The sequence below is a fragment of the Giraffa tippelskirchi genome, chromosome 3, assembly GCF_054371585.1.
Source record: "Giraffa tippelskirchi isolate mGirTip1 chromosome 3, T2T-mGirTip1v1.2.pri, whole genome shotgun sequence".
NCBI lineage: Eukaryota > Metazoa > Chordata > Mammalia > Artiodactyla > Giraffidae > Giraffa > Giraffa tippelskirchi.
Window position 1 is genome coordinate 190419653 of NC_137277.1, and position 24100 is coordinate 190443752.

At 52.5% G+C, this 24100-nt stretch overlaps 1 long non-coding RNA gene across 1 annotated transcript; it reads left to right on the forward strand.

The window, feature by feature from the left end:
- The first annotated feature begins 11272 nt into the window (after positions 1–11272).
- On the forward strand, positions 11273–15476 carry LOC145542510 (uncharacterized). The gene is made up of 3 exons (XR_014079904.1): positions 11273–14418; positions 14758–15130; positions 15333–15476. It is a non-coding gene; the product is annotated as an uncharacterized LOC145542510 (long non-coding RNA).
- Positions 15477–24100: the final 8624 nt, after the last annotated feature.

The window sequence follows — 24100 nt, forward strand, 5'->3', positions numbered from 1 at the left end:
CTCTCCCCATGGAAAGGGTCCCGTGTCCACGCTGACTCTCCCCGCGGAAAGGCTCCAGGGTCCACGCCGTCCCTCCCCATGGAAAGGGTCCTGTGTCCACGCTGACTCTCCCCGTGGAAAGGCTCCAGGGTCCACGCCATCCCTCCCCGTGGAAAGGGTCTCGTGTCCACGCCGTCTCTCCCCGTGGAAAGGGTCCCGTGTCCACGCTGACTCTCCCCGCGGAAAGGGTCTCGTGTCCACGCCGTCTCTCCCCGTGGAAAGGGTCCCGTGTCCACGCTGACTCTCCCCGCGGAAAGGGTCTCGTGTCCACGCTGTCTCTCCCCGTGGAAAGGGTCCCGTGTCCACGCTGACTCTCCCCATGGAAAGGGTCCCGTGTCCACGCTGTCTCTCCCCATGGAAAGGGTCCCGTGTCCACGCTGTCTCTCCCCATGGAAAGGGTCTCGTGTCCACGCCATCTCTCCCTGTGGAAAGGGTCCACTGTCCACACTGACTCTCTCCGCGGAAAGGCTCCAGGGTCCACGCCATCCCTCCCCGTGGAAAGGGTCTCGTGTCCACGCCATCTCTCCTCGTGGAAAGGGTCCCGTGTCCACGCCATCTCTCCCTGTGGAAAGGGTCCACTGTCCACACTGACTCTCCCCACGGAAAGGCTCCAGGGTCCACGCCATCCCTCCCCGTGGAAAGGGTCTCGTGTCCACGCCATCTCTCCCCGTGGAAAGGGTCCCGTGTCCATGCTGACTCTCACCGTAGAAAGGCTCCCCCTGGCCCTTCTCTCGAGGGAGTTTGCTGTAAGGAGACAGGTGAGCAGGGGACAGATGATAGATTCTCTCAGGGATAAGTGCTGGTCACTGCTCTGTTGACTGATGATCAAGGGAGGTCACAGCACAGCCAGGCTCCGGCGTGGCGCCGGCCCGTGACATCTGTCAGTGGCGCCACGTCACTCTTGAGCTGGGAGGCTGGGGGGAGGGATGGGGGTCAGAAAAGGTGCTTCTTTCCTCATGGGAGAGTCTGCTTCTGCAGGCAGAGGAGTCCTCTGGAGTGGGGTCCAGGATGCTCAGAGCTGACAGGAAGCGGGGGTGTGCTGGTGGGTCTGGTTCAGGCCTGAGGGTCCCCTTGGAGGCCTTTCCTGGACTGAGCTCTGGACTCTCCCCTTTCACAGCCCTCTCAGCTGTTCTGGAATGGGGTCTTGGTGCCTTCACGTTTCCAGCAAGGAAACAGAGGCTCAGAGAGGGCAAGTCATCTGCCTGGAGTCACACAGCTTGTAGGTGGTAGAGTTCCTGGGACCTGGGTCTCCTCTCGGACTCTCAGTCTGGGGTGCTTTCCAGTGACCACACACATATACATGCATACATTCTTTCACAACCGTATGAATTTGCCTCTTTTGGGTAGACCTAAAAGAGTTGAATAACAGCAGTTTCATAAGGTTCAGCCAAGTATAAATTACAGATTTGATAAAATATATATATTTATCTTTCATCTGTCAAATAATCCATCTAACTTGCTCATAAAATGTCCCTTATATATATGTGTGTGTGTATATGCATTATATATATTTATATGTATATAACGTACGTACATGCATACACATATATATAGTCTATCTGAGGTATGTACAATTAGCTGACTCATCATATACCATGTATAATGAGTGGTGTACTGGGAAATCAACTCTGAAAAAAAACTAAGACCTGACTTGTATATTTCTATGGTGTAAGACTGATTTCAAGTAACCAACATGTTATCATTGAACCGAGTTACGGAGAAATGTGTCTAATTGGCTCCTTCTAGCTGGTATGAACTAACTGTAGCCTACCACGGCATTTATCCACCTACCTAAAACATATAATCTGTGCATATTGAAATCATACTGAACTATACGATATATAAAAATAAATACATGTCTAAGGGTACACAATGGAGAAGGAAATGGCAACGCACTCCAGTACTCTTGCCTGGAGAACCCCATGGACGGAGGTCCGTGGGGTCGCAAAGACTCAGACATGACTGAGTGACTTGGCACACGGATACGCAATCTCCTCCCCGTCTCTGATAGGTCTCTGATGGTTGTCCGTCATAATATCTAGCTCCCTATTTGAAACCCGCCCACTTGTCCATTTGCCTCTCTGTCTGTTCCATCTGTGTGTTGACTCAGATCCAGGTCAGTCCTGTCCAGTGCTTTTCACTACTGCGTTGCACCCTTTCCTCTCTGTGTGGTGGGAGGAGGGCTCACTGGGCTGGCGTTATGGCTGGGTGCAATGCCTGCTTGCTCTCCGCTGGGCCTTTGGCACGGCTCCTCTCTGGGTGGGCAGGCTGTGTTGACCGTATGACCATAGGTTCGGAGCCCCTGATTCTGGGTGAGGTCTTCCTGATTGGACACCACGAGGTGCTGGCCAGCCGAAGTTGATGTTAGCATCTCTGGTCTGTCCTGGCTGGGCTGTTGGGGCATCCAAACAGTCAGCGCAGGTGGGCTGGTGCCTACTGTCTTCCTTTCAACTTCCTACAACTTCTCAGGTCGCCTGGTCACTGGTCATGGGGTCTCAGGGTCTCAGGGGCGCACCTGCTGCCTTGGGAGACAGCCCTAGGGGTGAGTCCCCTCTGCTCTCTGGGCTGGGCCTCAGTTTGCTCATCTGTGTAATGGTACATTGCTCTCAGGTAGTTAGAAGAAGCTAACAATTTCTGTCAAAGTCTTGAGTTTTCCCTGAAAAATGCACGTTCATTTTGCCTTGTACTCCTGTCATCAACTCATGTTTGTTTTGGTACAAAAATAATGTGTTGGGGAGCTTATCAGTCAATTTACTTAGCATCTTTCTCCCAAATCATCAAGCAAAGTGGGAGCTCCAGGAAGAAGTGTCATTTTTTAATCCCCCCAGCCCCACCGAGGAGGCAGTGGTTAATAGTTCCCCGTGGATTCAGGAACCAGATGGCCTGGATTTGAATCCTGGCCCACCACGTAACCTCCAGGCCTCCCAGGACAAGATATTTCTCAGCTCTGAGCCTCCGTTTACTCACTGGTAAAATGGGAGACTGACCTCTCTTACGAGGCTGTTGTGTGAATGCAAAGTTTCATCAAGCTAAAACAGTGCCTGGTCCAGAGGCAGCCTTCCGCGGCTGAGCCAGCATCATGCCAGCACACCGATGTGCACCTTCACCTTGACTGGGAAACCTGGAAAGCAGTTTCTAAATGTCTCCTTCATGCTACGATTCTAGGACATATTTAGGCTGTGGGAGGCCCGCGTCTGCTCAAGGACAAAGTCCCCTGGTCACCCAATCCAGGCTGGTAGCCCTTTGATGTGTAAGAAATTCATCCTGAGCTTTCCATAGCACAGAGACGTGCTTCCAGCTACTCTGACGTTCTTTCTGCTCCTTGAAGATGCCAAGCGAGAGTCAGCTCCTGGGAGTTTGTCCCTCTGTGCCCTCTTCCTGGGACACCTTCTCTGGATTGGTCTGGCGGTCGGCCCTTCCTTGGTTGTACACACACACCTGCTCAGTGCTCAGTCGTGTCTGACTCCTTGTGACCCCATCATGGGCCATAGCCCGCCAGGCTCCTCTGTCCATGGGATTTCCCAGGCCAGAATACTGGAATGGGCTGCCATTCCCGTCTTCAGGGGATCTTCCCCATCCAGGGATTGAACCTGGGCCTCCTGCATCTCAGGCAGATTCTTGACCTTCTGAGCCACCAGGGAAGCCCAAATGTTCTCCCTCCAAGGAGCTTTCCCTGATCACATTGCCCCACACCCCAGTCACTCTGTCTGCCATCATATTTTATTTTCTTCACTCCATTTACCGCCAGCTGGACCCATCTGATGCGTGTAGTTACTAGCTTCTTGCCAGTTTCCCCACCAGCTCTAGGAGGACAGGAGTCTGTTGTCTTATCCGCTGTAGAATACCCCGTGATCACAACACTCCTGGTATGAAAAAATGGGAGGGTGTGAGAGGTGTGATTCAACAGTGTAAAAACGCGTGAAGTCAAGACGGGAGAAAAGGTCACCCAGCTCGACTCCTTTGTTATCTCTTTCTTGGACTCTGGCAAGAGCGTGTCTTAATTTCGTAGTTAGGAAAAAAAAAAGAAGAGCTAAGCCTTATGAAGACACAGCTTGGCTGCAAGTCTGTTCAAGATCACTCTGGGCTTGGCTGAGGCTCATTTAACTTCTGCTCCTGTGGTTCTCCTTGGAACGTAAAGATAAGCTGCAATCGCCCCCTCAGGAGAAACTTCTGCAGGAGTCAGCAACCAGCCGCGGCCTCCATTCCTGCTTTGTTTGCTTCTTGGCCTTGAGTTCATTCAAGATATTGTATTTGGACTGTTCATTCGGGGACATTTTTCCTCTTCTGGAGTCCCCTGGGATGCATTCAGGAAGGAGGGCAGGTAACAGTGATGGTGCTGGGGATGATGGTGCTGGTGGACCTCCACCATCAGATTGGAGCTTCCCAGGAAGGGGGTGTGTCTCCTCCATCAGACTGCCACGTGCTTCCTGCTCCGGGAGCAGCCCCTTCTTTCTTTTCCTCCCTCTTCTCACCTTTCTTTTCCTTCTCTTCCTTCCCCCCATCCTCCTTTTGGGAGCCTTTCCCCTCTGTGCTGGTGAAGCTCAGCCCTGGCACGCGGGGGTCCATGTCTCCTTGGCAGAAGCGTCCACAGCCTCCACGCCCAGGAGGGCAGGGTGGTGACCCCCTCCCTGCCCCTCGCCCAGCCCTCCCAGGCACAGGAGGAGCCTCACTTGCCCTTGACTAGCGCAGCCCCAGGAGACACCTCCCTGGGGGCTTCTGGCCCTTGCCTAGCATTCCATCTGCCAGGGCACTTGGCAAGGCTGAGTCCGCCCCAGCCAGCCCCAGTTACAAGCAGAGTCTTTGCAGGAGGAGGAAAGACTGGTGTTCTCAGCTCGAAACATGGTTGGTTGTCCTTCAGAGAAGCCCTCTCTGAGGGCCGAGGGCTCCCTCAAGAGAAGCCGGCGGGACGTTTCTGGGAAGTGACATCAGAACCAGGTAACATTCACGCCTTAATAACCAGGCTGATGACCCACAGCCAACGCCTGTCGAGTGATTTCTTTGTGCCAGGCTGGCGCTAAGTGCTTCCATGTCTGCCCTCCATGCGTCTGGCAATCAGGTCACGCTACTCGGCCTCTTGGACCGATTTCCCATCAAACTCCGAATACAAGGTTCATCGCCTTGGTCCTGCATTCCCCCCCACCCTCCTTCCCCTGCTTCTCTGCCCTGGCTCTCAACAGGCACGTTCCCGCCTCAGGGCCTTTGCAGGTGTTTTTCAATTGCACTTCTCCAAGATACTACCTCCAAGATATGACTCCAAGATCTGACTTCCCTGGTGACTCAGACGGTAAAGCATCTGCCTGCAAGGCGGGAGACCCGGGTTCAATCCCTGGGTTGGGAAGATTCCCTGGAGAAGGAAATGGCAACCCACTCCAGTATTCTGGCCTGGAGAGTTCCATGGATGGAGGAGCCTGGTGGGCTACAGTTCATGGGGTCGCAAAGAGTCGGACACAACTGAGCGACTTCACTTTCTTTCTTTCAAGATACTGCCTCGTTCACTCCCTACCTCCACCAGGACTTTACTAAACTGTCATTTTCCCAGGGAAGACTTTTATGACCAAACTATTTAAAATATCTACTTTGTGCTCCTCCTAATTTATTTCGCCATATGACGTTCTATATATTGTGCTTATTTATTCTTATGTCTTGTCTGTCACCCTCTTCAGCAATGTCAGTTGCAGGAGAGTTTTGTTGGATTTTTTCTCAGCTGTGAATACAGGGCTAGATTCAAGCTTAGTGCATAGTAGGATCTCAATAAATAATGAATATTAAATGAATGCACATTAAATAATCTGTTTTACAGGTTAGGAGATTAAATGACCAGCCCATGATTATGTATCCAAGGTTTATTTAGCACTTACTGTATGCTAGGTCGAGGGCACAGAGATGGCTCCCTGCCTTTGAGTGAACAATGGGGGAGACACATCAGAAGATGTGTATAACCCAGTGGGTTGTGTGCAGGCCTGGAGACAGGCATGGTGCCTTGTGGGAACATGCAACCTCGTCTGGAGCATCAGGGAAGACTTCCTGGAGGAGGTGATACCTGAGTTGGGTCTCAGGGGATGAGTAGGCGTTTATTAAGTTGGGGAAGACAGTGGCTGAGGAGGAAGGTGTTGTTCAAGCTACGTAAAGTAACAGGACATGCAATTCCTTTCCTAAAGGAGAATGGGGCACTTTTGCTTGCCTGGAAACTGTTCAGTCTGGCTGGGGTGGGGAGGAGAGTGCCTGGAAATTAGGGAGCTGGGGACGGTGAGATAAATAAGGTTGAAAGGTCAGGAGAGAGAGAGTGGGGAGCAGGTAGATCACCCTAGACTCGAGGGCCATAGTAAGGAATCTGGGCATCATCCCCTGGGCGTGGGAAGCCAGTGGTAAGGGATGAGCCTGTCAGGTTTGGAGTCTAGACTGAGCTACCTGCAGACTGTGGAGAGGTCAGACCAGACTGGGGATGGTGGGAGGCAGGCAGATGGGCCACGAAGGAGGGGATTTGGGTGAGTGAGGCCAAGGCCTGAACCGAGGGGGGACAGGGACCCGGGCTGTTGGCATTGTTGTTCAGTGGCTAAGTGTGTCTGACCCTTTGTGACCCGCTGGACTGCAGCACACCAGGCTTCCCTGTCCTTCATTAAGGGGCCCAGGAGATGGGGACAAACTTCAGAATCAGGAAGGAGGAACACTTTGCCCAGGAATGCCACGTGCTTGTAACTTTACAGCTGCATCTCCTTTGTTTTAAAAAATTGAAGTGTAGCTGATTTACAATGTTTTGTTAGTTTCAGGAGATTAAAAGTGATTCAGTTGTAGATATATATTTAGTTGTGTGCACGCTAAGTCGTTTCAGTCATGTCTGACTCTTTACTACCCCATGGACTGTAGCCCACCAGGCTCCTCTGTCTATGGGATTCTCCAGGCAAGAATACTGGAGTGGGTTGCCATTTCCTTCTCCGGGAATCTTCCCAACCCAGGGATAGAACCAGTATCTCATGTCTCCGGCACTGGCAAGCAGGTTCTTTACTACTAGCGCCACCTGGTTAACCCCATATATTCAGTTATATATATATATTTTTTTTCAGATTATTTTTCATTATAGGTTATCACAGATGTTGAATATTGTTCCCTGTGTTATATCATAAATCTTTGTTGCTTATTTGTTTTGTATACACCAGTGTGTATCTTTTAATCCCATACTCCTAATTTTTCCTTCCCCTTCTCTCTTTCCCCTTCGGTAAACAAATTTGTTTCTATGTCTGTGAATCTCTCAAGAGATGAATGGATGAGGAAGGTGTGGTACATACATGCAAAAGAATATTAGTTAGCCATAAAAAGAATGAAATAATGCCATTTGCAGCAACACAGATGGACCTAGAGCTTATCATACTAAGTGGAATGAGACAAAGAAAGACAAATATTATATGATATACTACTTACACGTGGAATCTAAAAAATAATACAGATGAATGTATATATAAAACAGAAACAGACTTCCAGCTGCAGCTTATTTTTGATCCAAGGCAGAGATTTCCAGCTTGCCAGCCCTCATGGCCCAGATGATTCTAGCTTCAGTGACTCCTGGATGACTCTGAAAATCAGCCTGTCTTCCTTTAGAGGATGATATTCAGGTTGGCCCATGGTGTGAGATGTAGGTTCCTAGGGACCCTCCCAAAATACACGCCAAGATACCCCAGGCACTGCCAGCATCCCTATGCCACACCGTGACCTGAAGTTAGAGACCCTGGTGCTGGTCTGAGTCCAGGCTTCTCTGTCTCTGACTCTGAACCCCTGCTTCCTGGGTGTAAACTAGACCCTTTATTCATAATGCTAGCATGGGGACCAAATGAGATGACACGTAAAGCTCTCGGCACTTTGCCTGGCACATAGTAAGTGATTAATAAATGATCACTCTAATCTCTCCTTTCAGCTATTATTATGGCCATGATTAGTATTATTTGGGGGAGGATATTTACTTTTGGGGGGCTTCTCTGATGGCTCAAGCAGTAAAGAATCCACTTGCAATGCAAGAGACGTAAGAGATGTGGGTTCGACCCCTGGGTCGGGAAGATCCCCTGGAGAAGGAAATGGCAACCCACTCCAGTATTCTTGCCTGGAGAATCTCATGGATAGAGGAGCCTGGTGGGCTACAGTCCATGGGGTTGCAAAGAGTCAGACACAACTGAATACTGGATGGATGGATTTACTTACAAAAGTTTTGTGTTTTTTTTTTTTTTATGGAGAATTTTGAATTTTCACAGACATAGGTTCTAAGGAAGCCTCATCTACCCAAACCCAGCCCTTCTAACCACCAGGCCCTGACAAGTCCTGCTCCACCTACATCCCTATCCACTCCCCTTCACCTCATCCCTTATTCATTTAAAGCAAATCTCAGTCATCACATCATCCACCCATAAATATTTCACCACTCACACTATTAATAATCTACAAGGTGACTGCTCTGAGAGTAACAGCTCCGTTCAGAAAGCGCTCGCGGATGATCGGCTCCTCTGGTCCAGGCTTGTGCAGGGCTCCTTTAACACCAGGAAAAACACAGTCCTTGACCTCCAGGAGCTCCCTCTGGGAGGCTGTGGGCGGCAATAGGGAACAGAGACAAACAATTCTGAATACACCATAGACCCTGTGATCTCCATATATATATAAAGGGAAACTTGTATTCTGGAATTAGGATGGAGTGAGGTGGTAAATTTCAGAGAAGCTTTGTATGTTTGCTTTAAAAAACAAACAACCAACAGAACAACCAGCCACGTGTAGGGTGTGGCAGGCAATGAGAGGGGCATGAGGTGTGAGGTCAAAGAGGCATGGGTTGAATTCCAGCAATAGCCCAGCCACTCCTGGTGGTGCGGCGTGGAGGAAGTCCCTTTGTCTCTGGACCTCAGTTTTAGTTCAGTTCAGTCACTCAGTCGTGTCCGACTCTTTGTGACCCCATGGACTGCAGCACGCCAGGCCTCCCTGTCCATCACCAGCTCCCAGAGCTTGCTCAAACTCATGCCCATCGAGTCGGTGATGCCATCCAACCATCTCCTCCTCTGTCGCCCTCTGCTCCTCCCGCCTTCAATCCTTCCCAGCATCAGGGTCTTTTCCAATGAGTCGGCTCTTCGTATCAGGTGACCTCAGTTCCCTCCTCTGTCAAATACCTGCCCCTGGGAAGGGCTGAGGGACCCTGTCTCATTGCACGATGCTGGAGAATCGGTTGGTGTTCACAGCCAAGCTGCTGCCCGCGACTTTAGGCGGAACTGCTGACCTGGCAAATCCAGTTGTAACTGACTGGGAAAGGAAAACGTGTCTTATGCGGCCGATGACACAATAGATGGTTTGGGACACGGTCTGCTTAACGAAATCCATAACCGATTGTGGATCTATCGCTGTGTATGATGCCACTCTAATTGGAGCCAGTCATCAACGTCAGGTGTGTGTGCGGGGGGGGTCACTAGAATATTCTCTGTCCTGGAGGCCTGGGGGAGCACCCAGGGCCTGCAGCATCACACCCACATATCCCAGCTGTGTCTCTGAGGACAAGTCCATGGTCCTGCCTGAGCCTCGGTTTCCCTGGATAATTCCTGCCCAGCTTCTTTTTTAAACATTTATTTCATACTTTTTAACATGTTCACTTATTTGTTTTTTTCCAGCTGTTCGGTGTCCTCATTGCCGCACACGGGCTTTCTCTAGTTTCGGAGGGCAAGGGCAGGCAGCTCTCTAGCTGCGGCGCGTGGGTCCCTCACTGTGGTGGCTTCTCTTGTTGCGGAGCAGGGGCTTAGTTGCCCCACAGCATGTGGAGTCTTCCCGGACAAGGGATTGAACTCACGTCCCCTGCGTGGGCAGGCAGCTTCTTAACCCCTGGACCACCAGGGAAGTCCCCTGCTCAGCTTCTTTACATGGCCATGTAAGTTGCCCCCAGACAACCCCCAGAGAGCTCTGAGGGTGCTCCTAACTCATTCATTTGTCCAACAAGGGTTCACTGGCTGCCCGTGATGGACTAAGCGTTGGGTACCAAGACGAGGAATAAGACAGATGGAGCTCTTGACCTCACGGAGCCCTCAGTCCAGGGAGCGAGGCAGGCATTTTTTGAATCCATTCATGGGAAGGAAGGCCTCGAAGAAGTTGCAAGACAGGGTCGTTTAACTGAGTCTGGAGGTGAGACCCTCGTCCCTACCAAGCATAAGTGGGGGTGAGCCTCTGGAACTGGAGATGAGGAGGCAGGACAAGGGCGATTATCATGTGCAAAGGCCCTGAGGCAGGAGACAGCCTGGCTGAAGGCGACTCCACGTGTGGCCAGCAAGTGGGAGGTGTTTTAGGATGGTAAGCCCACGGATGTGGGTGCAGACAGGCCTCAGCAGGGCCTCAGAAGCCACATCGTGGCTCAGGGAGCCACTGACATAGGAAGAAGCTGGCTGCCCTTGGTTTTCATAACAGCCCTCTGACTGCTCAGTGCAGAAGGGGCTGCACGGAGGGCGAGAGGGGGTCTTTGCAGTGTCGGAGAGACCGAGGATGGTGGCCTGGCTGGGGTGGCGTCTGTCGTGATGGAGCAGATGGCTCTGGGCTGCTTCTGGAGGCAGAGATGGCAGCTGAAGAGGTGAGTGGGGCAGGCCGAGGGCCTGGGAGCATCGAGTGTGACCCCGGGGCTCCAGACAGTGTTCTGGGTGGCGGGAGAAGCCATCCTTGACATGAGGTGCCTCCAGGGGTCAGGAGAAGGTGGAGAGCTCTGGGGCTGACCAGCCAGTTCGAGGTGTCTGGAGACGTCCGGGCGGGACTGGGAGGTAGGTGGAATGCCCGCGCATGTGGCTCAGAAGCGATGGGGCAGAGACGAAATGCATCCTCAGTCAGCAAGTGGTGGCAAAAGCCACGTGGTGGATGAAATCATCGAAAGGGAAAGTATAGTGGGGACAGAGAAGACATTCCAGACCCAGTCCTGAGGACCCCTCCTTAGGGCCTGCATGGTGGTGCTGGGGGGAGATGGAGCGAGAAAGGCAGGGGCAAGCAGGAGATTTAGTGTCTCAGACACTAGAGGGCAGAGAACGTTTCCAAGGGAGAGAATGTCACCTGGGCTGGAGACCCACAGGCGCAGAAGGGTTCTCCTTAGATTTGGCAGCGTGGGAACCATTCGGACTTCAGCAAGAGCTGCTTGCTCTTCCCAGCAAGTGGGAAGTGTCTTAGGAAGGCAAGCCTACCATCGTGGACGTGGAAGATGGAAGAGTGAGGTGAGGAGAGGCAGAGAGGGGACATGGAGGTCCAGGAAGGTGTTTGTTGCGTGAGAGAAAGTGGAGCATTTCAGGCAGGAGGAGAAGGGGACGGCAGAGGACAAGATGGTTGGAGGGCATCACCGACTCGATGGGCTTGAGTTTGGGTGAACTCCGGGAGTTGGTGATGGACAGGGAGGCCTGGCGTGCTGCAGTCCATGGGGTCGCAGAGAGTCAGACACGACTGAGCCGCCGAACAACAGCACATGGGAAGGGTCCAGGAAAGGGAGAGACCGGAGATGCAGGAGGGACAGGATACAGAGCAGGGCTCCTGTGGGACCAGCGTCCAGCACAGAGACAGGCCTGCACTGGGGGTGTGTGTGTTAGGGAAGCTTCCTCCTCGGACAGGGGGGCTTAGCGGAGAGGGCAGGTGCCGGGGGCGCGGAGAAGAAATGGTGTGAGACGGGAGAGAGTTTGAGTGCGATGGCCTCTGGGTTCTTTGAGACGTAAGAGGCAAGGCACCAGCTGAGAGCCAGTGGGCCTGGTGAGGTGAGTCAAAGACGGAGGAGAGAAAATACAGAAAGGTCTTAGGGGAGGAAAAGGTACTCTGCAGATGAAATAAGGTGCGGTCTTTACGAGTAGTTGATGTCCTGAGGCTTAACCGCTGTCATTGTGACCTGCTCATCCCTCAAAGGCCACCCGGGCCTCTCCCTGGAGCAGCTGTGTCTCGGCTTTCAGATTTTTCCTTAAGCAGAGAACAGTTTCTTCAAACGATACCTGACATCGAGCCTTAACATATGTGTACAGACAAAAGTAGAGCTGTTTTGATGGTGAAAGCGGCCTGCTGGGCATCACCCTTCTTCCCTGGGGTGACCCTGCGGCCTCTCTGTGAAGTCTGGGGCTCCTCTGGACCCCAGGGTGGAGCCTACTGGTGTAGGAGCCAGAGTCTAGTCCCATCTTTGCCCCGTGCTAGGGCAAAGCTCTGGGCCTTGACTTGCTTGTCTGTAAAATGGGGATAATCATACCAAAGTGGAGACAGAAGACAGGACCAGATGACCTATGTGTATGTGTGTGTGTGTGAGTGAGTGTGTGTGCGTGTGTGTGTGCGTGTGTGTGTGTGCGCATGAGACAGAAGACAGGACCAGATGACCTATGTGTATGTGAGTGTGTGTGAGTGAGTGTGTGTGTGTGTGCGTGTGTGTGTGCGTGTGTGTGTGTGCGTGTGTGTGTGCGTATGAGTGTGTGGGTGTTTGAGTGTGTGTGTATGAGTGAGTGTGTGTGCGTGTGTGTGTGCGTGTGTGTGTATGTGTGTGTGTGCGTGTGTGTGTGTGCGTGTGTGTGTGCGTGTGTGTGCGTGTGTGTGTGCGTGTGTGTGTATGAGTGAGTGTGTGTGTGTGCGTGTGTGTGCGTGTGTGTGTATGAGTGAGTGTGTGTGTGCGTGTGTGTGTGTGCGTGTGTGTGTGCGCATATGTGTATATGAGTGTGTGTGCACGCATGCATGTGTTTGAGTGTGTGTGTGTGTGTGAGTGTGTGGGTGTTTGAGTGTGTGTGTGCGTGTGTGTGTATGTGTGTGTGTGTGCGTATGAGTGTGTGGGTGTTTGAGTGTGTGTGTATGAGTGTGTGTGTGCACGTGTGTGTGTGTGAGTGTGTGTGTGCACGCGCATGTGTGTATGAGTGTGTGTGCACGCGTGCGTGTGTTTGAGTGTGTGTATGTGTATGAGTGTGTGGGTGTTTGAGTGTGTGTGTGCGTATGAGTGTGTGGGTGTTATCCCCCTTTCAAAATTCTGTGGTTTTTTGAGCTTCCAGAGCATCACTCCTTGATTCTCTATTTGGTGGTTATGCGTCAGCTATCTTAGGTTATTTCAGAACTGGGGTTTAACTCTGGTCTGACTCTAAGGCCTGTGCCACCTGAATGAGACCAAGCGTTTCACCTTCCACCCAGGTGCAGTGGCCCATGGAGCTGGCTGCTGGAGCTGTTTGTTGGGACAGATGGACGGGAAAGGGCACAAGGGGTGGATTTGCCCAGGGGCTCCTTGCAGTAACAGAGGCAGGTCCAGGAGACCAGTTGCCTGGCAATGTCTGGGTAGCATCCTCCTTCCATGGAGGTTGAGTGAGAACAGGGATATTATGAGAACCTGTCGCCTGAATTTGCCGCAGTGCAGATTTGTCTGCCTGTCTCCACCCAGGCTTGCCCTGAGATGACTGCCTCTTGGAGACATGGAACATGGGCTTTGGGGGCCGACAGACCTTGGTTCAAGTCTCATCTTGGCCTTTTAGCAGCCGGGTAACCTTCTACGGACATTAGTTCCCCGTCTGTAAAATGGTGACAAAAAGATTGTTAAGTGCCCAGCTGGTGCCTGGCACACGGCAGGAACCCTGTAAAGGCTGGTCCTCTGGCTTCTGCCCTCCCTTCCAACCCCAAACCAAGGGCCTCACTGCCCCTTCAGGCCTGTGTGGGTGTCCTCCAGAGTCTTATTTGCTGAGAAGACTCTTCCGCTTTGTGGTTCTTTTGCTGTTTCTGGGTTTGTATTTTGAGCTTTTGTTTATTTATGGCTGCACCGGGTCTTCGCTGGTGCTCACGGGCTTTCTGGAGTCGCAGGCGCGGGGGCTGCTCTCTTTCGTTGAGACGGCTTCTCTCGCTGCAGAGCAGGGGCTCAGGTACTCGGGCTTCAGGAGCCGTGGCACACGGGCTTGGTTGCTCTGTGGCAGGTGGAATCATCCCAGTTCAGGGATCGAGCCTGCATCCCCTGCATTGGCAGGTGTATTCCCAACCACTGGACCACCAGGGAAGTCCCGGATGTGAGTCTTGGGTGGAGTGGCAGGTACCCAGGTGGGCACTAGCACAGACCTCAGATACACACAGCTGCCCTTGAGCCCTGGTTCTCCCACCTATTCACTTGGTGATCTTGGACAGGTCACCTCACTCCTCTGGGCTTCAATTTCCTCATCTTTAAATGGCAAGAATCACACCATGACCTCAACTCGTTTTTGTGAGGACTCCATGCATGTTTGGAAAACAAAAGGTGTCTTTACACCGCTGAAGCCAACTGCAGCCATGGCTGATGTGGAATTTGTGTTTGGGAGAGAATCGCTGAAGCCTTCATCCCTGTGGAGCCTGCAGCCCAAGAGCCAAGCTCAAGAATACTGTGTCTGGGACTCCCCTGGTGGTCCAGAGGTTAAGAACCAGCCGAGCGAAGTAAGGGAGGTGGGTTCGACCCCTCAAGATCACAGACTCAAGGGTTCCTCTTGGACTCTGGGCTGCGAAGGATAAAGATGCGAGTTGTTTAGCAGAGCCCTGAGTGAGTTTTTGGATACTAAAGGCAGCCTGAGGGAACTCTAGGAAGGGCCAGGACAAGATGTGGGCAGGTGGCTCCTGGGGGTTGGAGGCCAGTAGGGGAGAGAGGGGAGGAGGCGGGAGAGGCTGAAAGGTCGAGGCGCGGTGGGGAGGGCGGAGGGAGTGATGACGGGAGGGTGGAGAGAGCTGGCAGAGAGCCTCCATCCCTCGGAGGATCCTCAACAGGGCTGCTGTGTTTTCCATTTTTAGACAGTGCAATTTTCCTCCATTACTGCTCCCCAAGCCTTCAGCAAACCTCGGATACACACGTGTATCTTGTCCCCGTGGAACCTGGGAAGAACCAAGGCAAAGGACCTGCTGTGTCCCACAGTTTGGGCTGGCACAAGGCAGGGAGGCGGGAAGGACCCGGGAGGAAATCCGAATGAGAGCAAGACTTTCCCAGCACCGGTCACCTGTCTGTGCCTGGAGCCACGTTATTAAATAAGAAAGGGCAGGTAGATCCATAAAGCTGGAAGGTTTGGTTGCACCAGTCACTCACCCTGGACATTTATTGAGCACCTGGTGCGTGCCCCACACTCTGCCAGGGACACAGATGAGCAAAACGGAGGAGGCAGGTGTCCAGGTGGGTAACCCGGGCCCCGTATGTGAGGCTCACACAGTGCTTGACACCCCGAGAGTACGCTGAGTTTGTCTTTTTAGGAGGGCGGGGTCCGTCTTGTGAGGAGTGGTGGCCGCGGGGTGTTCGTTCCGCTGGACAAATGTGATGACAGAACAGGCCCTGGGGGGTCAGGGGCTCCCTGCTAATTGCATTCGTGTTTCTCCAGCTGGGGGTATCGGCTGTGATGCAATTAACACCGAGAGCTGGACCGGAGCTGTCATTTCTCCAGCAGGCTCGCCTCGTCCCACTTACGAAGACAGCGTGCCTCTGGACTTTACACCTTTCTTTTCCAATAAAAACACCTGGGAAGTGCATGGCACTTTTCTTCTCACCACACACACAACTTGACAGATTTTCAGATCAAATTCACTCTCACTCTCTACTCCCTCGAGAGCTGAGGATGGAGGTGGCTGCAGCGTTCAGGAAAAATGGAGCGGGACGCAGCGGAGACAGCAGGATGCTTGGGGCTGCTGGGTGGGGCTGGTCCTTGAATTCCTCCTCCGCGTAGTCCAGCCTCTGAGCCAGCTCCCCAGAGGGAGAAGCCCTGAGTTCAGGCCCCAGATCCGCTCCTTACCGGTGTGTGATCATAGCCGAGACACATCACCTGTCTGAGCCCTGACACCCTTGACGGTCAGCTGCCCACAATACACGCTTTCCACGAAGGTGTGAGGATGAATGGGGTGCTGCGGGGGGATATTCAGTGTGCTGCCCAGCCCCGAGTGTGTCCTGTTAGGAGTGACCCTAACAGGCAAGTCCCCAAACATCAGTGCAGTCCCCAAACATTTCCAGCTTCTCCTTCTGGGCGCATGCAGGACTGTACATCTGGTCCCCTTGGGGTTGGGCGGAGACGTGGACTGCATCTTACTAATGAGCTGGGAGGGCTTCTCTGGTAGCTCGTCTGGTCAAGAATCCACCTGCAATGCAGGAGACCTTGGTTCGACTCCTGGGTCAGAAAGACCCTCTGGAGAAGGGTTAGGCTACCCACTCCAGTATTCTTGGGCTTCCCTGGTGGCTCAGATGATAAAGAATCCCCCTGCAGTGTGGGACATCGGGGCTCGATTCCTGATTTGGGAAGATCCCCTGGAAGAGGGCTGGCAACCCACTCCAGTATCCTTGCCTGGAGAATGCCATGGACAAAGGAGCCTGGAGGGCTACAGTCCATGGGGTTGCAAAGAGGTGGACATGACTGAGCACCTAAGTGCAGCAATGAGCTGAGAAGTGACCAGGTGTCACGATTACCCCGTGAGACTCTCCAGGGGCTTTTTCTGCCTTCGCCATGAAGACTGGCTGCTGGGCCTGGGTTCTCAAGAAGGAGGTGGGGGACGCAGAGCAGACCCCCAGAGCACCTGCCATGGACAAGTTAATGAAGTAAGAAGTAACTGCCTCTGAGGGAGAAGGTGAGGGTGGGACGTTCTGGGAGAATAGCATTGAAACATGTATATTATCATATGTGAAACAGAACACCATTCCATGTTCGATGCATGTGACAAGGGCTCAGGGCCGGGGCAATGGGATGATCCAGAAGGATGGGATGGGGAGGGAGGTGGGTGGGGGGTCCAGGAAGGGGAACACATGTAAACCCATGGCTGATTCATGTCAATGTATGGCAAAAACTATTACAATATTGTAAAGTAATTAGCCCCCAACTAAAATAAATAAATTTATTAAAAAAAAAAAAGAAGTAACTGCTGTGGCTTGCATCCACTGATATCTTGGAATTGTTTGTTTTCACAGCAAGCATTAGTTTGCAGACTGATGCAGAGAATTCCTTCCTATCTCTGCACCTCAGTTTCCTTATCTGGAAGATGACAGGTTGGATGAGACGGTCCATCTCCTCCAGGTTCCCTTCATCCCAAAGAGGGATCAGGAGGATTCTGTCCATATCCCCCCAGGGGCCCCTGTCTCATTCTCCTCTCTGCTCCCCACAAGCCAATAGGTCCCATCCTTCCTCCAGCTGGGCAGAGCTCAGAGGACAGGGTGAGGGGCTTGTTCTCCAGGCATTTCAAGCTCAGCAGACCCTGCACGGAATTCCTCCTCCTCACTGGCTCCTGCTTCTGGCTTCCCTACCTCAGTGAGGGGCCCCAGGACCCATCCAGTTGCACAGAATAGTACCCTGGATGCCATCGTGGGCTCCTCCATTTGCCATCCCCCAAATCCTTCCCCTCCCACCCCTCAGTATCTCTCAAAACCATTCCCTCCACCCATCTTATCTCCTGCAACAGCTGCTTCCTCTCTGTTCTCTCTGCCAATCATGCCAAAGCCCCTCCCTTCCACCCCCTCACACTGCTGCTGCCAGCTGTGAGCCATCACACTCTTCTGTGCTGGAGATGCACCAAGCAACGTGTGAGTCCCCCCAAAACTTTGCCCATGCCATTCCCTTTCCTCAGAACCTTCTTTATCCCACAGCTGCCTGAAAAAATCCTTATTCCTCCTCCAAAACTCACCTCAAATGCCACTTCCTATGGAAAGCCTTCTCTGATGTCCCCAGGACTCCCGAGTGCTGTGTTCATGCCTCTGTTACAAAACTTAAAACTAGGGGTCCACCTGAGCAGTTCCTTCCAGGCTGAGAGCTCCTGGATGGGGTAACTATGTCAGGGTATTTTCTCTAGATGTTCCTAGCACAGCCCGGGTACACAGTCAGCGCTCAGCACACGTTTTTCTGGCTCGCCCACCTGCTCACTCATCCCCTCTGGTACCCAGTAGTGTTCTAGGCATCGGGAATGCGGTAGGAAGTGTGATGCTTGCTTTCTACAAGAGGGAGGATTCCACAATAAGCACGTAATACAGCAAACACAGATGATGTTAGATGGAAGCAAGGGCTGAGAAGGCCATTCAACCCAGGGTGTAGGAGGCGAGCTGCTCTGATTAGACTGTCAGGAAAGATCTCTTTAAAGAGGTAGCATTTGAGGGACTTCCCTGGTGATCTGTGATTAGATAACATAGATTAGATAAGACTCTGTGATTCCAATGCAAGGGATTCGAGTTCAATCCCTGGTTGGGGGACTGAGATCTCATATGCCGCGTGGCACGGACCAACACCCCCCCCCCCAAAAAAAACAAAACAAAAAGAGAGAGAGAGGTAGTATTTGAACTGGGGCCAGAATGGTGAAAAGGGTCCTTCCTGTGGACACCCGAAGGGAAAGGTGTTCCAGCCAATGGGAACAGTATGTGCAAAGACCCTGAGGAGAGAAGACCTCAGTGCTTATTGAATGGATGGACGGACGGACGGATGGACGGATGGATAAAGGATACCCACTCTCTCTCTGTTCCCTCTTGGGGTCTGGATGCTGAACTGCTTAGGTGGCAGAGCCAAATGTCTCTACTTTCCAAGATGATAGCTATTTGTTCACAGAAGGTGCTGGAACCTGTTCCCGGGTCTTTATAATCACAGGTCAGGAACTGAAACACTTGTTCTTGGAAGCCCCTCATGGACAGTGCGGGAGTGTGTTGGCGACCTGGGCTAGCGGTCTCCCAGGAAGACACGCTTTGTCTAGCCGGCCAGCATCTCCACGGCTCTGCGGACGGACGCTGTGAGCACCTAGAACAAGCATCTCTGTTGCTAATTCCCTGAGCTTTCTCATGCGGACCCTCTGCAGCCGGAAGGGATAAACCTGCTCGGACCACATGCTGCTCAGGCCCGGCCTCTTCCCTTCCCTCCGCCCCCGTCGCTGTCTCCATTTCTGCAGCTCTCCGGGGGAGTTGGCACCTTTAATTTGATGTCTCGGCCTTCCCGGCTGATCGGCTGATCGCCACCACGCACACATGCATGTATGCGTCTCATCTCAGTGAGATGCTCTAACGAGGCCGTGCCAATTAGTGAGTCGGCGGGCAGCGGTGGGGCCTGCAGCACTCAGCCAGCAGCCCCGCTCTCGCCATCTGCGCCGGGGAGGCCAAACCACGGTGCCCGGTGGTGAGGCTGGGACTGGACGTCCACCCCCTCGGGCCACCCCCTCCTGCTCCCGAGCCGGCAATCAACCCGGGACCCGGGACTTTCCCTGGGGAGGGTGGGCTGGAGCTGCTGCAGTCAGGCTGGGGGTCTCTACAGCAAAAGTTCACGACTGCCAGGGAGGAAGGTGTGAAGGCTGGGCTCTCACGGCCGAGGTGCCACGTGGAGCTCTCGGCCACAGGCTTCCTGCATGGGGCTACCTGGAGGGGCTTCCTTGCAAAGCCCTGGAAGACATAGCTTGTTTCCAAGCTGGGGTGGGGCGGGGGGGTGTTTCTAGTCATGTGCTGGGGCAATGTTTAACAACCAGCTTTCAGGAAAAAAAAATAAAGAAGATAAATTCTGATTTGTAGCATTTTCCGATTTCCACTGTGTAAACACTCAGGGAAGCCACTATTAAGCTCCTCCGAAACTGGGGAGACAGATCCATAAGCCTGTCTCAGGATCAGGTGTAGACCACCCCCGGCCCAGCCCTGGGCCTCTCCCTGGATTTCTGGTGCTCCAGAGCCACCCCTACCCCCATCTCCTATATCAGCCTTGCACGCATGGCTCAGGGAAGGTAGATTTTTGCATGCTGTCCCCCAGAGAGCCTTGTGCTGGGGGCTTAGCCAGGGGTGGTCTCACAGCTAGCTTCAGGGGCTGGCTGCTGGAGATGTGGGAGACAGATGGTCCCAGGGATTATACCCTTTTTTCAAAGGTGGTACAACCTCTTTGAGAATGTGAAAATAATTGGACAGTTTAACCAGGGAAGGGAAAGGGCACCTAAGCAGGGCAGTTTGTGCAGCTGTGGGGATTCCTGGCCCTCTCCGGCAGCCAGAGGACACTGTCAGGGTCTCAGGCACTGGAGTGGGGAGGGGGTGGGAGATGAGAGTCTCACCTGAGGTCAGGATGGTTGATTAGGGTCTCTGAACAACATTTCAGATTTCAAAGCACTCTCCTCTCCACCACTGGATGGTCACTGCGTGGCCCGTCCTTGGGGCCCGTGTCATCCTGGTCATCATCCCCCAGGTTAGGAAATGGAGGCCCAGAGAGGAGAGATACCCCCAAGAGCCTTCTGTCAGTGACACCACAGCCACCACCTTTGGCTCCTCCTATGTGCCAGGGTTTTTTTTGTATTATTATTAGTCACACATGTTTACTGAACACTTACTATGTGCCAGTCAGTTTTAGACACCTGAATATATCAGTGAGGGCTTCCCAGGTGGCGCAAGTGGTTAAGAACCCACCTGCCAGTGCAGGAGATGCAAGAGATGGGGGTTCATTCCCTTGGCTGGGAAGATCCTTTGGAGGAAGGGATAGCAACCCACTCCAGTATTCTTGCCTAGAGAATCCCATGGACAGAGGAGCCTGGTGGGCTACAGTCCATGGGGTTGCAAAGAATCGGAAGTGACTTGGCACGCACGTACATCAATGAACAAAATAAAGAAGCCCATCTTCATGGGACTTGTATCCTAGTCAAAGGAGACAAATAATTTGCTCAGTGGATCTGCTGGAGAAGTTTCAGATGCTTCACATAGAAATTCAAGACCTTTCCTTAAAGTGGGGCTCTGGGATCCAACATGGCCACTGCTGGTCTTTTGAGATTTGTGACATATGAACTCGGAAGTCTATTCTGTGCCAGGTGTTTTCATAAATATTTCTCATCTTTCCAACTCTGCAAAGCTGATGCATTTGTTTTCTGCAGCTGCTGTAACAAATGGCCACAACTTTGTGGTTTAAACACCAGAAGCTCATCCTCTCACAGTTTTGGAGGCTGAAACCAGTATCACAGGGATAAGGTGTCACCAGGGCCACACTCCCTCCAGACATTTTGGGAGAGAATCTCTTTGAGTGCTGATGGCTGCACGCATTCTTTAGCTTGCAGCCACCTCACTCCAGTCTTTGAGGCCAGCATCTCTGCTCCTGGTGGCTCAGTTGGTAAAGAATCTGCCTGAAATGTGGGAGACCTGGGTTATATCCCTGGGTTGGGAAGATTCCCTGGAAAAGGAAATGGCAACCCACTCGAGCATATTAAAAAGTAGAGACATTACTTTGCCGACAAAGATCCATCTAGTCAAAGCTATGGTTTTTCCATTAGTCATGTATAGATGTAAGAGTTGGCCATAAAGAAAGATGAGCACTGAAGAATTGATGCTTTTGAATTGTGGTGTTGGAGAAGACTCTTGAAAGTCCCTTGGACTTCAAGGAGATCCAACCAGTCCATCCTAAAGGAAATCAGTCCTGAATATTCATTGGAAGGACTGATGCTGAAGCTGAAACTCCAGTACTTTGGCCACCTGATGTGAAGAACTGACTCATTGGAAAAGACCCTGATGCTGGGAAAGATTGAAGGTGGGAGGAGAAGGGGACAACAGAGGATGATGTGGTTGGATGACATCACAGACTCAATGGACACGAGTTTGAGTAAACTCTGGGAGTTGGTGAAGGACAGGGAGGTCTGGCGTGCTGCAGTCCATGGGGTCACAAAGAGTCAGACACGACTGAGCGACTGAACTGAACTGAACTGACCCATTCCAGTATTCTGGCCTGGAGAATTCCGCAGACGGTACAGTCCATGGGGTCACAAAGAGTCGGACACGACTGAGAGACCTTCACTTTCGCTTTCTCGGCTCCATCCTCGTATCGCCGTCTCCTCTGTATGTCCCATCTCCACCTGCCTCATTCTATCTTAGTCACAAGGACACCTGTGATCACATACAGGGCCCACCCAGATAGTCCAGGGCAATCTCCCCATCTCAGCACCCTTCACTGAATCACATCTGAATCAGACTCTTTCTGATTTGCTATATAAGGCAGCATCCACAAGCTCCAGGATTGGGATGTGGATAAATGTTAGAGGGTGCTTTTCAATGTATTAATCAACTTTTGGCTGTGCTGGGTCTTCTTTGCCGGGCGGTCTTTCTCGAGTCAGCGTGAGTGGGGCTACTTTCTAGTGTGGTGCAGGGGCTTCTCGCTGCAGCGTTTTCCTTTGTGGCTGAGCACCGGCTCTAGGGCGAGTGGGCTTCAGTGGTTGCAGCTCCCAGGCTCTAGAGCCCAGGCTCGGTCGTTGTGCATGGGTTTATTTGCTCCGCAGCATGTGGGACCTTCCTGGACCGGGGATGGAACCCGTGTCTCCTGCGCTGGCAGGTGGATTCCTTATCATTGAGCCTCCAGGGAAGCCTAGAGGGTGCCTTTCTCAGCCTACCATAGCAGGGCATCACTTCCCGTTTTCTAGATGAGGTTAACTCTTGTCCAGTGACTCACAGTGAGGAGGTGGCATGCCAGGGATTCAAACCCTGATCTTCACATTCTTTCCACCACTGAGCGCCACGCTCCGTTGGAAAGTGCATGATCTACAGATGAACAAAACGGAGTTCCGTGAGCTGATGTGACTGGTCCAAGGTCATGGGCTACTGCGGTCTTTCCATGCCCTGAATCCTCTCCCGGAGGACAAATTAGGATCCGTCTGTTCCATCCTCAGCCAAGCCTGTGCGCTCTGAGCTGGCATGGGGCCTCCACTTGCCTTCAGAGAACGCGCTGACAGAGGGGGTGGCTGAGAACTGCCTTCTGTTTCTGCACTTACGGGCGTTTAGCTTTCAAGCGCAGTCAGCCTGCAGGCTAATTTTCTGCAGCTTCTAGTAGTTCAGCTCCATTTATTGTGCCTGACACTGTGAAAGCTTTCTCTATTGATTCTGGAATGTATTAACTTCCCCACCCCCCGTTCCCCCCAGCCCCGGTTCTCCAGCAGTTTTTGGTGCAGCAATTAGGCGTTGGCGGGGACAATGTGGGGTGGCTGCCGCAGCCTTTCAGTTACCGTCACAGTAAATACAACTTGCTCTCCATGCCCGGAGTCCCCGCCACCCTCGGAAGGAGGAGAAGACTGCTTAAATGACTCTTCTCTCCTGCTCGACATTCTGCCACTTGAGCTGATCAATAAGCAGATCACCTCGCGGGGCTCCCCCGAGACCACCCAACTTCGCTAATTGGCTCTGGGAGATGGCAGGTTGGTAGGGAGTGTGTGTGCGTGTGTGTGAATGTGGCTGTCTCTGTGTGTGTGTCTGGGGGAAGGTTGGGGAGCTCCTGGTTTCTCCACCCCTCTCTCCTAGGTCCTTAGGAATGGGAGCGCCCCCTTCAGCAAGGATTGGAGGGAGAGGGTCTCTGGCTTCAGATGAAGGCCTTTGAGTTTCGGGTCTGTGATTCGTCCAGGTTCAGTTTGTCAGGAAGGAACAGGACAGAGAGGCGTTTCCAAGTAGTGGCTGAGCACACGCGTTGAAATCAGACCAACACGCGTTCTGCTCCAGGCTTTTCCACTGACTTGCTGTGTAGCCTTGAGCAAGTCCCTTAGGCTCTCTAAGCCCTGGTGTCCTCATCTGTAAATGAGTACAATGTCCCCAGTCCTGGAAGGCTGGTGCAAGGGCTAAGTGAAATGACAGGGGTGATAGGGTCCACCAGTAAGTGACAGCTACAGTCACAATCCTCAGAGGAGCTGAGGTGATGGACAGATGGGGCGAGGTCTGGAAGTCAGGCAGACCAGAGCTTGGCTCCTGGACCTGCCCCCTTGGTTTTTGTTTTTGAATGTTTATTTATTTGGCTGCATTGAGTCTTAGGTGCAGCACATGGAATCTTCACTGCCTCACGTGGGACGGTGCATGGACTCTCTAGTTGGGGCAAGTGGGCTTAGTTGCCCTGTGGCATGTGCGATCTTAGTTCCCCAATCGGGGATGGAACCCACGTCCCCTACATTGAAAGGCAGACTCACAATAACCACTGGACCACCAGCAAAGCCCCTGTGCCTGCCCCTGCGTAGAGATATGACCTCAAGCAAGTCACTCCCTGTGCCTCTGTTTCCTCTTTGATGAAATGGGGGAAATATTACCTGCTGTATTTGGTTGACTAGTGTGTGCCCTGAAACCTCAGGATGTGACTTTATTTGGAAATAATGCCTTTGCAGATGTAATCTAGTTCAGAGGAGGTCACAATGGATTGGGTGGGCCCTGTGTCTTTGCAAAATC